The sequence below is a fragment of the Bombus pyrosoma genome, linkage group LG2, assembly GCF_014825855.1.
Source record: "Bombus pyrosoma isolate SC7728 linkage group LG2, ASM1482585v1, whole genome shotgun sequence".
Lineage (NCBI taxonomy): Eukaryota > Metazoa > Arthropoda > Insecta > Hymenoptera > Apidae > Bombus > Bombus pyrosoma.
Genome location: NC_057771.1, coordinates 4028177 through 4041422, shown reverse-complemented (window position 1 = coordinate 4041422; position 13246 = coordinate 4028177). Strand labels below are relative to the sequence as shown.

General features: G+C 38.6%; 1 protein-coding gene across 6 annotated transcripts in view; it reads right to left on the bottom strand.

The window, feature by feature from the left end:
- The window catches only part of LOC122575672 (semaphorin-1A-like), a 389957-nt gene that overhangs the window by 37556 nt on the left and 339155 nt on the right, over window positions 1–13246 (bottom strand). The gene's annotated exons all lie outside the window — the stretch shown is intronic.

Sequence of the window (13246 nt, the reverse complement as noted above, 5' to 3'; positions counted from 1 at the left end):
TCGAAATCACATGTTTTGCTCAGGACGCCACGGGAGTATTTTTATTATTCGAAGCATATAATGGCAAAATAATAATAAATTGACAATGTAAGGCAACATTCTTCCCCAAGTTTATCTTATTGGTGGTCATGGATGACCACCGTGGCGCCTTGGTAACAGTTGATAGCGACGTATTATAACAAGGCTTTGTTTATTTCAACAAATTATTTCGTCGTAAGCAAAACGTGCAGAATATATTGTTGGAACGTGTAGAAGATATTAGGCCGAAATGGTAGAGGTCCGCAAAGAAAATTATGTTTGTGATAAACCAATGGTAGTGGTAGATTACAACAGAGGAAAATGTGCTGTAGATTTATCAGATCAAATGATAGCATATTCTACACAACATAGAAGAACCCTCAAGTGGTATACAAAATTAGCTTTAGAGTTATTATTAAATACATCAATTTCAAACGCGATGATACTCTGTAAACAAGCAACAAAAACAAAGATCAAGGTATCAGATTTTAGAATGGCACTCGCAATGCACCTTACACAGTGCCATTCACCAGAGCCGTCAGCTATACTTATTCGACAAAGATTACGACACGAAACGCAGAAAAAAGAAGGACAAGCGTACCTGGCACGAAAATTTTGCACAGAGTGTTATAAAAAAATGTTAAACAGTTAGGATCAAAAATTGCTAAGAATCGGACCAAAAAGGTGACCACCTATTGTCCAGATTGTATTGATGAGCCATATTTATGTTTAAAGTGTTTTAACACAGTGCATCGTTAGATGAAAGATTTGTTCTCATTTTTTTTTATCGATGTTCTAATAAAAATGTTTAATTGTTCAATGGGGCACTTTTTATTTCAAAGTATCTTCTATTTATCTGTTATATTCAAAATGCTCTAGCTGTCAATTTTCATACAATTTTTACAATTCCAAGAAGTTCAAGTTCGCCAATGACCACCATGGCGTCACAGGAGAAACCGTGACAGGTCGTATATGATTAACGTGGCAGTCAAAGTGTTAAGCAAAGCCCTCAGAATTAGCTACGTATATTACGTTACGCGTCGTATATCTAATCAATCAAGAAATTGAGGAAGATCTGTAAAAATGAAAATCATATCCGATATGACTCCTAAGAAGATACGCGGCCTTCGGTGACTACATCTTCATCAATTACAACGAGGCAACGACGACCGTTTAAATTCGGTCAGAAGAAAGTTTAATCGAGAGAAAATCGCTGATCCACGAACTTGCCGATCAACGATGCTTTTCGTTAGATAAGTCCAAATGGGCGGGGGTTTCCCTTCAAGGCGTAGATAGACTTTATAGTTATGATAGTCGAGCGGATATGGTTTCGACTATTAGAAACCACGAGTAAATAGAGATTTTTGACTAAATTGTGGCCATTGATAATTCATTCGGCGGGGCATATCTTATTTTGATACTTTCCGTGTCAAGTCTTTATTTCCGGATTTAAATTCGATCCTCTATCGATTGAGGTTTTCATCGAGCATAGGAACGCGAACCGACTTTATAGCGATACAATATCAGCTGAACAGAATCGGCTTTATCGTATGTGAAATACATCGATGATGTTTCCTTCCTTTGGCACATTCGAACAGCTGTAATTTTGTGTAATTTAGTACGATCGATTTCTACTTCTATAGAGCTAACTAGACGTTTCTCATCGTACGACAAAGCCGGACTTATTTCGCGCACGTCAAATTCTGCTTTCATTGACTGCACATCTACTTGTAAAATATTTCGTTTCTTTCTTTTTGCTAGTTCAGTTGCTATCGCACAGCAATCAGCATCGCAAGCAAATTTCTATTATCAAGAGTTGCACTTTTCGTAGTAGAATCACGGGAATATTTCAACTTGTACAAATAACACGTTTCAATTGTCTCTCAATTACTATTGAAAGCGTGACACAGCTACATTTTTTTTTTTTATTGAAACAACGTTGCTTTTGTAAAATATTCGACGCAAAGATACGGCAGACATAGATGAATTTGTTAGAGTTAGTTCTGCATACAAGGGGTAGTTTGCGTTGAGTTATCTTTGACCTATAATACATCACGTGCATTAAAGACGATAATTAAGTATTGATTAAGGCTGTTATGAAACGTGTCGTGATAGCATTTAATTACAGAAGGTATCGGTTAACTCAAAGTCTCTCGTGAATCACCGAGGAGCATGTTATAGTAATAATTATCATTTTCAAGATATAACGGATCTAACATCAAGAGAACGTTACGACAGGCTGTTTTCGACTCCTAGACTCGATTCCGAAATTACTTTTAATTTTTAATCCTCGATTGCCAACACGTTCTAGGAAAAGTAAAGATTCAACAGCTATTTTGGTGCTCGCTTAAACTCAACGATAACTGGAAATAGTTGGAGCACGGTTAACACCACGGTTGACAAAAATCTTTCGGCTAACAAAGGTGCATATCCAAGCCGGAGATCCGGAAAATTACAGAACTTTGGTGATACGTAGAGCGTATATAAGCAAATATGCATAGACTTGTAAGTAAATTCAAATACGCCTTCAATGTTTCCGGAAACTTGTTTCACTAAGAAAAATGGATTCAACTGGTATACGTTCCATGGTAAATTTCAGTTTTTCATTGAAAGGATTTCCACTATTGTTCCAAATTCAACAGGAACAGTCGAGGAACAAAGATACGAATGGTAGCTGTAACCGATCGAACGTGAAAGAAATTCTACAAATTCTCGCGCGAAATACACGAGCCTCGAATGATTATATCGATGTTCAATTCGAAAATACGCGTAAAAATTTATAGCGATTTATTTGTCAGAAATATTTCAAACTTTCGAACAGATTTTTAGGAATAAAATATTTGTGATTAGATTTGTAATTAGAATCGTATAAACACACAAGAATCGAATATTAAGGTGAATCGAAAGTGGTTTGTTCCTTTCGAAACGAGGAAATTCCACCTTCTTTTCGATATAATGACGAGGACGAGAATCGCGCACCGACAGGCTGAGTAGCTGGTTTTCGTGGTGAAACAAAAATCGATGGTATATGCCTGAGGCAGGCTTTTTAATCACGATATACGCCGTAAAGGATCGCCGATACCGTTATTTGTTCTACGCGTTTTCAAAGGAAAACTGATTAATTCCAACGAGTGCGAGCGCGTGGCATTTACGCGTTAATACGTTATAAAAGTACGAGTTTGTTGGAGGAACTAGATGAGCTTTTCGAAACTGGGCGGCGAGACAAACTACATATTTGAAGATCGTTTAATACATTTTTGATTATTTTAACGAGTTGTAGGAAAAGTCAGCCGTTTTCGGTTACCTTCGTTTCGCGTTTACGTTCGATCGTGAAATATTATGATCCGCGTGTAATGGGACATCGTGGAAAAAATCGCGATATAGCTTTAATTAATCGCATGTTTTCCTTTCCGCGATGTATCCGTTTTCGAGTTTTCAAGTTACCATTATTTGTATCAACGAATTTAATTTTTGCGGTACTCCGTAAAATTTGTTATGGTTTTCGAGTATTAAAATACCGTGGGAGGATATTTTCCCATTTAATCTTTTACCATTTGTAATCACAATTGTACAACGTAAAATATTTCTGAAAAAATATCAAATTGTCTTTGCACGTTCATTATAAAGTAACGAATATCGGTAATATAATAAAAATATGAATTCAATTGTAGAAATTAATTTCTATTTATTAGGCGTGTATCATTGCCTGTGTTATGAGAATAATTTCATATTATGAAACAAAGGAAAGCAATTCCATTAACGATGCAAATAACAATTACGTACTACGTTTCCACAAAGAACTAAATTATTCAACAAATTGATATTATTTGTATCGTATTGTTGAATTTAATACGAAGAAATTGTTGCCCACTAAACTCGCTCGTTATTTCCCCACAAGTAATGTTGTTAATATTCTTTCCTTACATAGGCAACGTGTCGATGGCACTACAATGACGCGTGATATCCAAAGGGTTAGAGATCATTTCCATAAACTTGAAAAGAAACGCAATCCCTTGTCGTCCTTTCGATTACAAGTATAATACCCTATACGTATATCGATCGATGGCATCGAGCCATAAAATAGCGCTTCGAATTTCTACCACGATCTTCTATTTCCTTTTATACCTGCATTTCGTTAAGGACCGAAATTTTCCCAGAACATATCGAATTCTCGCGCATGGCTCCACCTCGGTACGAGTTACGATCAATAAAGAAGCAAAAGTTACAGCTACTTTGCATGCACAGGTAATGATCTCTTTATTTTAGTTTACCTACGTGCCATTTACAAACCTAGTTGCAGCTAGTTTCATCCGGAAACGAAAGAGGGTTGTTGTTAAGCTTTTCGTAACGGTTATCTCTGTCGAAAGCGAAGCTCGTGTTACCATCGATCATCGATCTAATCTTCTTAACACTTTACCGATCGATAGCCGATTAATCGGATTTTTGTCGCCGACGTTTACCGACCGATAGTCTATTAATTGACTTTTTGTCGTCGACAATCTTTCTCATTATTTGAGCAGTAATTTGTTATTTAGTATTAAGGTACCTTGCTCGGTTGCGTCAGTTGCGTTGCTTTGTAAGCTCCCAAAGTTTTATACCAATTTGAAAAACTTACCGTTTGCGATGAACGAAAAGAATGGTATTGGAGAGTCTAAACCGAAACAGAGTCAGCGCCAGGGAGAATCTGCGCTTGAGCTGTCGGTCGGACGTGCGTATGCTGTTGAACCGCTAGCGGTCGGTAAAGTGTTCAAATTGTATTCGCGAGAACAGATTGTTTGGCGGTGAGCGACTAGATTCGTAGGAAGAAGAGGGTTAAATTTTGGGAAATTCTTTTGGAACCTTGTTCGATTTATCCGGAAACCACGACACCTCGAGACCGTTAGTTTTACGTTTCTTGGACGTACCATGTTTCCGTGCCCCAGGAAACGTATTCTCGCGCAACTTCTCTATCCGCTCGATATGTCCCTGCGGCGCGGCGGCCCCTTGTCGTTCCCCGAGAATTTAATCTCGTATCGATTCCTCGACTTCTTGCTTTCCGGCGCTGCCAATGTCGCTGGATAATCTATTATTTCTAGCGTCACCGTTACACCACTAATCTCTTAACGACGATTAAAAATCGACGAATAGTAATTAGGCGACTGATGGATGGTTTCGGTGCATGATTGCTACAGTTTACTGGAACTTGCAATTAGAATGGGGGTGAAAGATCGAACGTTTTTACTTATAAACTATCTTCGAATGCAGCCTCTGGATACCACCATTTGTAACTACTATCGTAACGAATATCGACGGTATTAAATAGTTTCTGTTGATTTTTACGTTTAAACAATCACGTTATCGAGAAATGAAACGAGTGGAGTTGCGTGCAATTTGTAATAGCAAAGATATGCAACTGATATATCCGATTAATATTAAAATAATAAATACGATCCAATTTTTCTGTACTTATCACCAACGCTAATTTATCTACAATTTAATCGTAATTTATTTGAAATCTATCCACGATTTATCTATAATAGCGGGAGAAACGAACGAACGTATGCCGGTTGACTTGTCAACCGTGTCCAGGTCTCTCTAGGCAGCCACGTTGCTATTATGCTACGAGCTAACGATAGCCAGATGTAACATTAACGAAACGAGTTCAGGGCTATCGTTGAAAGTAGCTCGAATTCCTGAGCGTTTGAAAATTTCAAATTGATAACGAAAACAATGACGACTAGACTCGGTTGCCTTGGTATCTAATTGTTATGCAGCAATAACAATCAGCCGTTTGATAAGCTATCGCATTTAAATAATTTTCTGGCTTTCATTACGTGGAACGTTGGATGTTAATCCTCAACTTAGGATCTTATCGCGTAAAATATAGAATGCATCCTAACATTAAAAAAAAAAGAAAATGGTAAAATTTAAACAAACTACTATTTAACATAGCTAAATGTTAAATTATAAGATTTGGTCGTAATGCAAAGGAATTCTTTATCGGTGCAGGATCTTGGTATTCTTCTCTCTTCTGACTTCAATTTCGCGGAACAATATACAACTTTTAGAGACATATAGTGTTTTTGGAATCTTAGGATTCATTGCAAGAATTTTTAAGTTCTTTCAAAATGGCGGTACTCTCGTTTTATTTCTTTACTCCCTGGTTAGGCTAATATGGTTCCATAATCTGTTCAAATTCTGTCGACATAAATTTCTTCGCCTGGTAGTCCAACATTTTGGGAATCTTATTCAGAGACTTCCATGAACCTGAACTGTTACGAGTTCAACATCATCGTACATTGTATGGCTATTTTAGCTGCTTCAATGGTATGACGCAAACATGGCAATAGTACACAAACATACATCTAGTGATCCTTTTTCCCTCAACCATTTCGTTTACTTAAACACCAACGATCTCGTGTATCGTTTTAGATCTTGCACGTGTTATTGTTTTTCTTCCTATTTCATTAGTTAACAATTCTTGGTATCTAAATTCTATTTGAGCGTGTACTTAGTTTTTTTCTCGTTTAATTACGTATTAGTCAGAAGCAGCCTTAGCTATTAAGTTCCTAGTAATTATAAAATTTTTAATGGATCACTCACTTGCTTGCGTGTCTTTTCTCTTTTGTATTACTAATGGTATTTCCGTCATACAGGATATAAAGAATACAGTAAAATAAAATAAAAATTAAATAATCGGACCCAAACCGTGGCCGGTTATTTACGATCCAAAGATATCGATTAAGAACTATTCTTTGAACAAGAGAACAAGAGAGAATTGATCGTGCGAAAAACGATTTAATAGAAAATTTCCCATTACGTCGAAAATATTCACTTAGCAAGAAAATACATTTTATAAATACGCTTTATAGATTATTGAATCGATATTATTTTATAAAAGAAACGCGTTGCTGTAAACGCACGTCGAAGTTTATTAAGATGCATAATATAATAAGCGCAATTCGCGCTTGACAGACTGTCGATTAAAATATCATTTATTAAAAACTTTCCTCCGTGTATGCACGATACGTAATGGCGAAGAAAGAGGAAAGTTTTCAATTTCTAGTTGTGAGAGAAATTCGAGCAGAAGCAACGCGCATCGGGGAATTAAACGAATTACAAACGGTAAGTGACACAAAGCTGAAACTTTGTTCGCGAAGAGAAATCCAATGATTTTTTAGACAAGATGTTTTCTTATCGAGAAATCGGTGTATCGTTGGTTTTCATCAAAATACTCGTAAGGGCCTTTAATTAAAACTATAAGCATTTTCTTTTCATTCGACGCAGCGATACAGAGCAAAAGCTTTCATAAAATTCACGTGTGTTTTCATTCAACATGAATCTATATTATTCGAAATAAATTGCAATTGCAGCGAACGAGCTGTGGTTAATACAGCGATTAACTATCTCGAGCGAATTGCAATACTTTTTATTATTTCCAGTAGAATAAATGTTTCGATATAAATGTGTTTAACGTCGATCTGGTTTCTGTAACTTGTATAAAATAAAATTGTCATTTCTAGTCCTTGCCGGGGGAATCGATGTTTCTATATTAATCTTTTTATAATCGACTCAATATTTGTAACTTGTAGAAAAAAAATTACAAACCCGATAGTCTCTCACATTTTCCAACTTATATTTCTATAATATTTAACGTAAGAATTTCCAGGTATTTTTTCTCCATCCGAATTATATAATAGTCACCTTTCAAAGCTTTCGCGCAGCTACAATTCTTTTGATTTTACGCTTTCTCAATGTCTTTACGAGTCAATAGAGAGTGCATTGATATTTGAATAAAGAATCCTTTAAAATCCCGCGAAAGGAGATGATTCCGTTGCAAAGAATATCATACACAGAGCACCGGAATTGTTTTCTTTCTGTTCATTTCTAGACTATAGTAGCGGAAAATGTCTTTATGTTAATTCCAAGAATGCCCGAGATATTCCTTACCCAGCTCTTATCTGATATTTCCTTCCCGTACTTTGCTTTCTTACGCTTCTTATTACTTATCTTCAGCTTCACGAATGGTAACACACTGCTTATTAACTTGTTATGTATCTTTCAATATTACATCCAGATAATAAGACTCTGATATCGCCGTTGTAAATCTTATTAATATTCAAGAAATCTATATATTTAACTTGTTAAGTTTCTCCTTACATTCTTCTATATACCGTTATCGACTCTGTAAATCGCAACGCATTATCCACAAACGAGATTACAACAACGAAAATGTGTTTAAGACCCGAAGGATTTTAAGCTTTCTCTTCTTTCTGGAAAACGTTCAACACCGAAAACCGAAAATCCTCGTAGCTATATGATCCGACCACCTCCTCAAAACCACCGCCATATTCGACCGAAACCGACCAGTCCATCATCAACGATTTATACAGCCAATCTATCTCCCGCCGTTCACCCAAAGCAGCAGTCTACTCGTAGTCGTTTCAACGTCGGTCGCTCGGCGGACAGCTATTCTCTTTCCATGCTGCCCATGCCGTGGCGGTTTATTTTCCCGCGTACCTTTATCCATCTATCCGTCTATATTTCCCGGTTGGTTGCCCAGCGGCCACGTCCGACATTTTTTCTTCGGCCGTCATCTGGAAAGGACAGCAACGCCGAAGGGGGTCGGAAGGGAGTTGGACGGGGCCCTTCGGCAGCCAGATGAGCGTAGGACGAGGCAGACGGCGGTGGAGGTGGGCGTGTAGGTTGTCCGAGCAATCGGCGGGATAGTCCGGAGCTGCGATTTGGCAGCGATCCACCGGCGGCTCTCCGAGCTGGACCATAGCCAACTTTCCTCGGCCGGATAGGGATTTTGGTTCGATGTGCGGCGACAATATTCTACGTTTATACGAGAACCAGCAGTCTGTGTCTCCCCTCTGCCATCCACTGCCACCCTCTGTCGCTCCGGAGCCGCGACGCGACGTGTCTCCCGTCCACACGGTTCGTTCGATCCTGCGGGTCGACGGTGCGCGGAGCGACCATTGTGTTCCGCACTCGAGGCTGCTGCTGCTGGTTCATTTCGCCGCTGCTCCATAACCAACCCAGCCGACTTATCGAGTGACAAAGTACATAGGCGCGCGCGCGCCGAGCTCTGAAAACCGCTGAACGTGCCGGTGAATATGTACCTAGAATATGTACCACACTGATACGAGATGAGGAGACGGGGAGAACGACGGAGATTCCGAGCGTGATCGTGAAACTGATGGCGAAGGGAATGCGTGTCCGACACCGCGGGAACCGAGCTTGATGGCTCTTCCTCCGGGATCCCTGTCGGGGCTTCCGACATGGTTCCCGTTAGGGTTCTCTGCTCTCAGGTTTTGCTCTCCAGAGGCACATTTTCGAAACGCCTTGATTCCTTTTCTTTTCCTTTTTTCGAGAGGCGGAATTTGATGTGGAAAGGGAGTTTATTCGGTCCGGCTTTCTCATTGTTGTTTTCGATGCATCGTCTTCGTGTTGATTTTAGACCAACACTTTTGTTCTTCTTTTTTTAAAGATCCGACGAAGGGTTAGGTTGTCCGCTGTGTGCTGGTTCCGCTTTGTTCTCTTTTTCTCCTTGTTTCAATGGCTATTTTTCGAGATTGTTGCAGTGAACTTCAAAAGAACTTCAACGTTTCCTTTACCGCGTTTGTATACTAGCGTAAGAATAATAGGTAGTAGTTAACGATGAAAGATAAATATATCTCACGTATATACGAGTAACAGTTCAAAATAAATCAAATATATTCTGTTAATATTTTTGATAAAATTCGATTTATAATAAAACGAGCAACGTTTTATTACGCATCATATGCGGCATGTGAAAACTTAATTATTCGATAATTGGATATTAAGGTTTATACTGTTTTGTATTATACGCTTGAATATGTGTATTGTGTATTTTGTATATTTCACTGGATTTTATACAATATTATTGACGCTCATCGAGCGCTCGTTCAAAGGGAAACAAAATAGGTATCAATGTATCGGACGTCTAGTGCCTCTTCATATCTTTCCGTGCTTTTTGGTATTTTTATACAGATGTCGAAATACAACTTTTTCACCAGATACGTAATCAATTTCACTCGCGTTCAAAAAGTGATCTTCAAAAAATCAAAAACAGGAAAAAATTATCATCGTATTCCTTCCTCTTTTTTTTTTCTCACTCTCAAATAACCGGATTAATAAACGCGGTTAAAGATGAAATTTCCTTAATTACGCGTAATTTACGAGATCGATGGGCCAACCTACGAAACGGTAAACGGTGGCCTAACCTTGAATAACTGTACGAAATGTTTGAAAGTTGCCAGCAGTATCACCGTTGAACCCGTCTTTCTTCCTCTTATCTGACGTTTCACCGAAACTAATCTCAGCGTACGTTTCAGATAACGTACCGAACGACACGTCTGGTCCACCGTATAGTCGCAACAAATTCACCTCGGTTCTCTCGTTCAATTAACTCTTGACCTCTTTCGAAGGGGACTTGGAAAATTCGTTGATTAAAAACTTTGTTTATGACACGAGATATCCGCGCGAGTGGCTATCAAAAACGAAAGCTTCAAAATCACGTTCTCGTGATTTATCCGCTCCATTGGTTCTTCGTTCGCGTAACAAAAACTCCAAAAGCATCCTAATCTTTTGGTAATGCACCAAGCCAATCGAACAATATCCGTCTGACAATAAGACTAGCCACTTTGCTCTCGTCAATTTGTCGATCGACAGCGGCCATCGCGAGCCAAACGTTTATGACGCTTTTAACGCAGGATCGTAAATATTTGTTCAATCGAGTAGCGTTCTTGTGACGCAGCAAGTTTTTCTCCAACTCGTATACAAGTTCGTAATCGTAAAAGAGTTACATAATCGCAAGTTCCATCTATTTTTCGCTGTTCCAACGATTTTCATCTCAGCGATTTTGTAAAGAGCGTTGCTGCTGATTGATTCTCGGTGGGAAAGCGTTATTCACAGCAATCGTTTCTATCAAACAGGTACTTGGCACGGCAAACTCTCCTTACAGACACCCAGCCAGCACTCTACTCCGTCGAATGATAAGAACAACGCGAAACTAATCGGAACGGGCCCAGCAAACGAAATGAGACGAGCAACGTAACAAAGAAAAATCGTTCGGTTGTTATTCGCGTGACGCAGCAGAAAGGTATTAGGCGGTTGGGAGGCTGTATAAAACGCGGGCCGACGGAATGATAATGTAATAAGTGGCGGTGATAAGGAAAACTAGTTTGGCCGGACGAGAAGCGCCCTAGGAAATTGGTGGGTCAGCAAAGGAAAATCGCTGAGCAGAAGCGAAAACGGAAAAGAGGAAAGAGCAGAGCAGAGGAGGAGGATGGTGGTGAATGTAATGGATATCGAATCGAGTACGCGGTGACCAAGCAACGAATCAAATCCATTTGCTCGTCACCATGTCGTTAAGTTATAATTGCACGCTCCGCTCCGATCGATTGGTGCTCTTTCTTCTGTTCGCTATTTTCTCAGCTAAGGGTCGTTGAAAACGATCGGCCGCGATAAAGCGTGCTCCACAAGAAGAAGAATTACGCGGGCAGTCGTTGATACACAGCTAGATACCGAGGCTAAGAGAAAGAGAGATGAAGCTGAATGGATTTCTAGTAAGCTCCGTAAGGAATATCGGCGGCGTCTTATCTGCGACGATATTTATAACCGGGAAGCCCGATCCTCTCTCTTGCCAATTTACGTTGCATCCTCGAAATTGCCAGCTAGCAATTACTCAGACGTACTGACGTAAGAATGAAGAATAAACGAGTAGGTTTATCGAGTATCTATCAGGATCCAGATTTTCTCGTCTTCAGCAACGAAATTTTAACCGGGGAAACTATTATCTCAACTACGGATGAACAGAGAGAGAGAGAGAGAGAGAGAGAGAGAGAGAGAAAATTGTTTGCGTTAACGGTGGCAATTTAACCTTGAAATAAAATTATTCCAGCTATTGGCTGGCGGGCATTCAGGTACTTTGATCGATTTGTAATAACAACGTGCAAACCAATTTTACCATAGCGACAAAATATCTCTGAACAGAGCGTAAGCGACGTTTCAAATGCGAAACATTGAAACGTAAACGTTGGTCTGTTTTTCCGTTAATGGGAGTGAGTAATGGAAGTACAAGGAAATTTGTGAAATCAAGTTGCGTTACACGTGGATCGTACACGAGATACAAAATTGGAGAGCATCATCCTTGAGAATTGTTAGACTATTTGGACGTTGGACTCCGGCCCAATTAGACTATGCACACGTTCAAGCTTGCTTTTAGCCAAAATTTGATCTCTATTTAGAGATTACGTTGCCAGACCTTTGTACTTACGAATGCCATTTCAGATTCTTCGCGTATAAATTGCACGGGCCGAATTGCCAGTTCCTTTCTTAACGAAATTTAATTTCCACCATTAAACTCCTACGCTAATTGCACTCGCGATTATAAACTATCAAACGATGTTGCGTCAAATAATTATATTTACGGGTATACGTAAGTAGATGATTTTCTCGAACGAATGATCGTACAAAATTCTTCAACAAATTCATAGAGCCACTACTCCAATACCATTTAAATAAACGTTCCAATAGTTTCTCGTCCCTGATAACACTAGAACTATCACACCAGTGAAATTGACTGGTTTTACAATTTTATTTTAAAATTTCTACTTCGTTATATTTTTTTTTTCGCAATGATGTAATGACTTCCACAACGATAACCAAAAGAATAATAAAATGAATTTTATTTTGTTTTTCATGTATTCAAACTAAAAATAATTTTGTATCAAGGCTACTTATACCAATACCAGTGAAAATGACTGGTACTTGTCAAAGCATAAAAGGATCTTGCAATCTGTTTATCGAATCCCAATTAACCAGTTCCCTCGTTTTGTACAACTTCCCACACGTTTTTAAAATTTTTACTACGCAGCATTCGATATGATGATATCAGTTATCGGGAAAATTCCGGATCGATCGCTAGATCGCTAGATGCTAACACTAGAAATACGACACCAGTCAAAATGACTGGTTCTACAATTTTATAAATGTGCCAATACTCGTTTAGGGATCATAGTTCCAGATGGGGGTTAATAATACCAAAAATGTACTACATAATATATAATTGCTTCTGTAAGAAAGTAATAAATCAATAAATATAAAAATATTCTATTATTACGTATTTTTTAAACTCCAGTCATTTTGGTGGAAATAGCTTCGTGCTAACTATCGCTAGTTCTAGTGTTAATACAGCACAATAATATCTATAAGTAACATT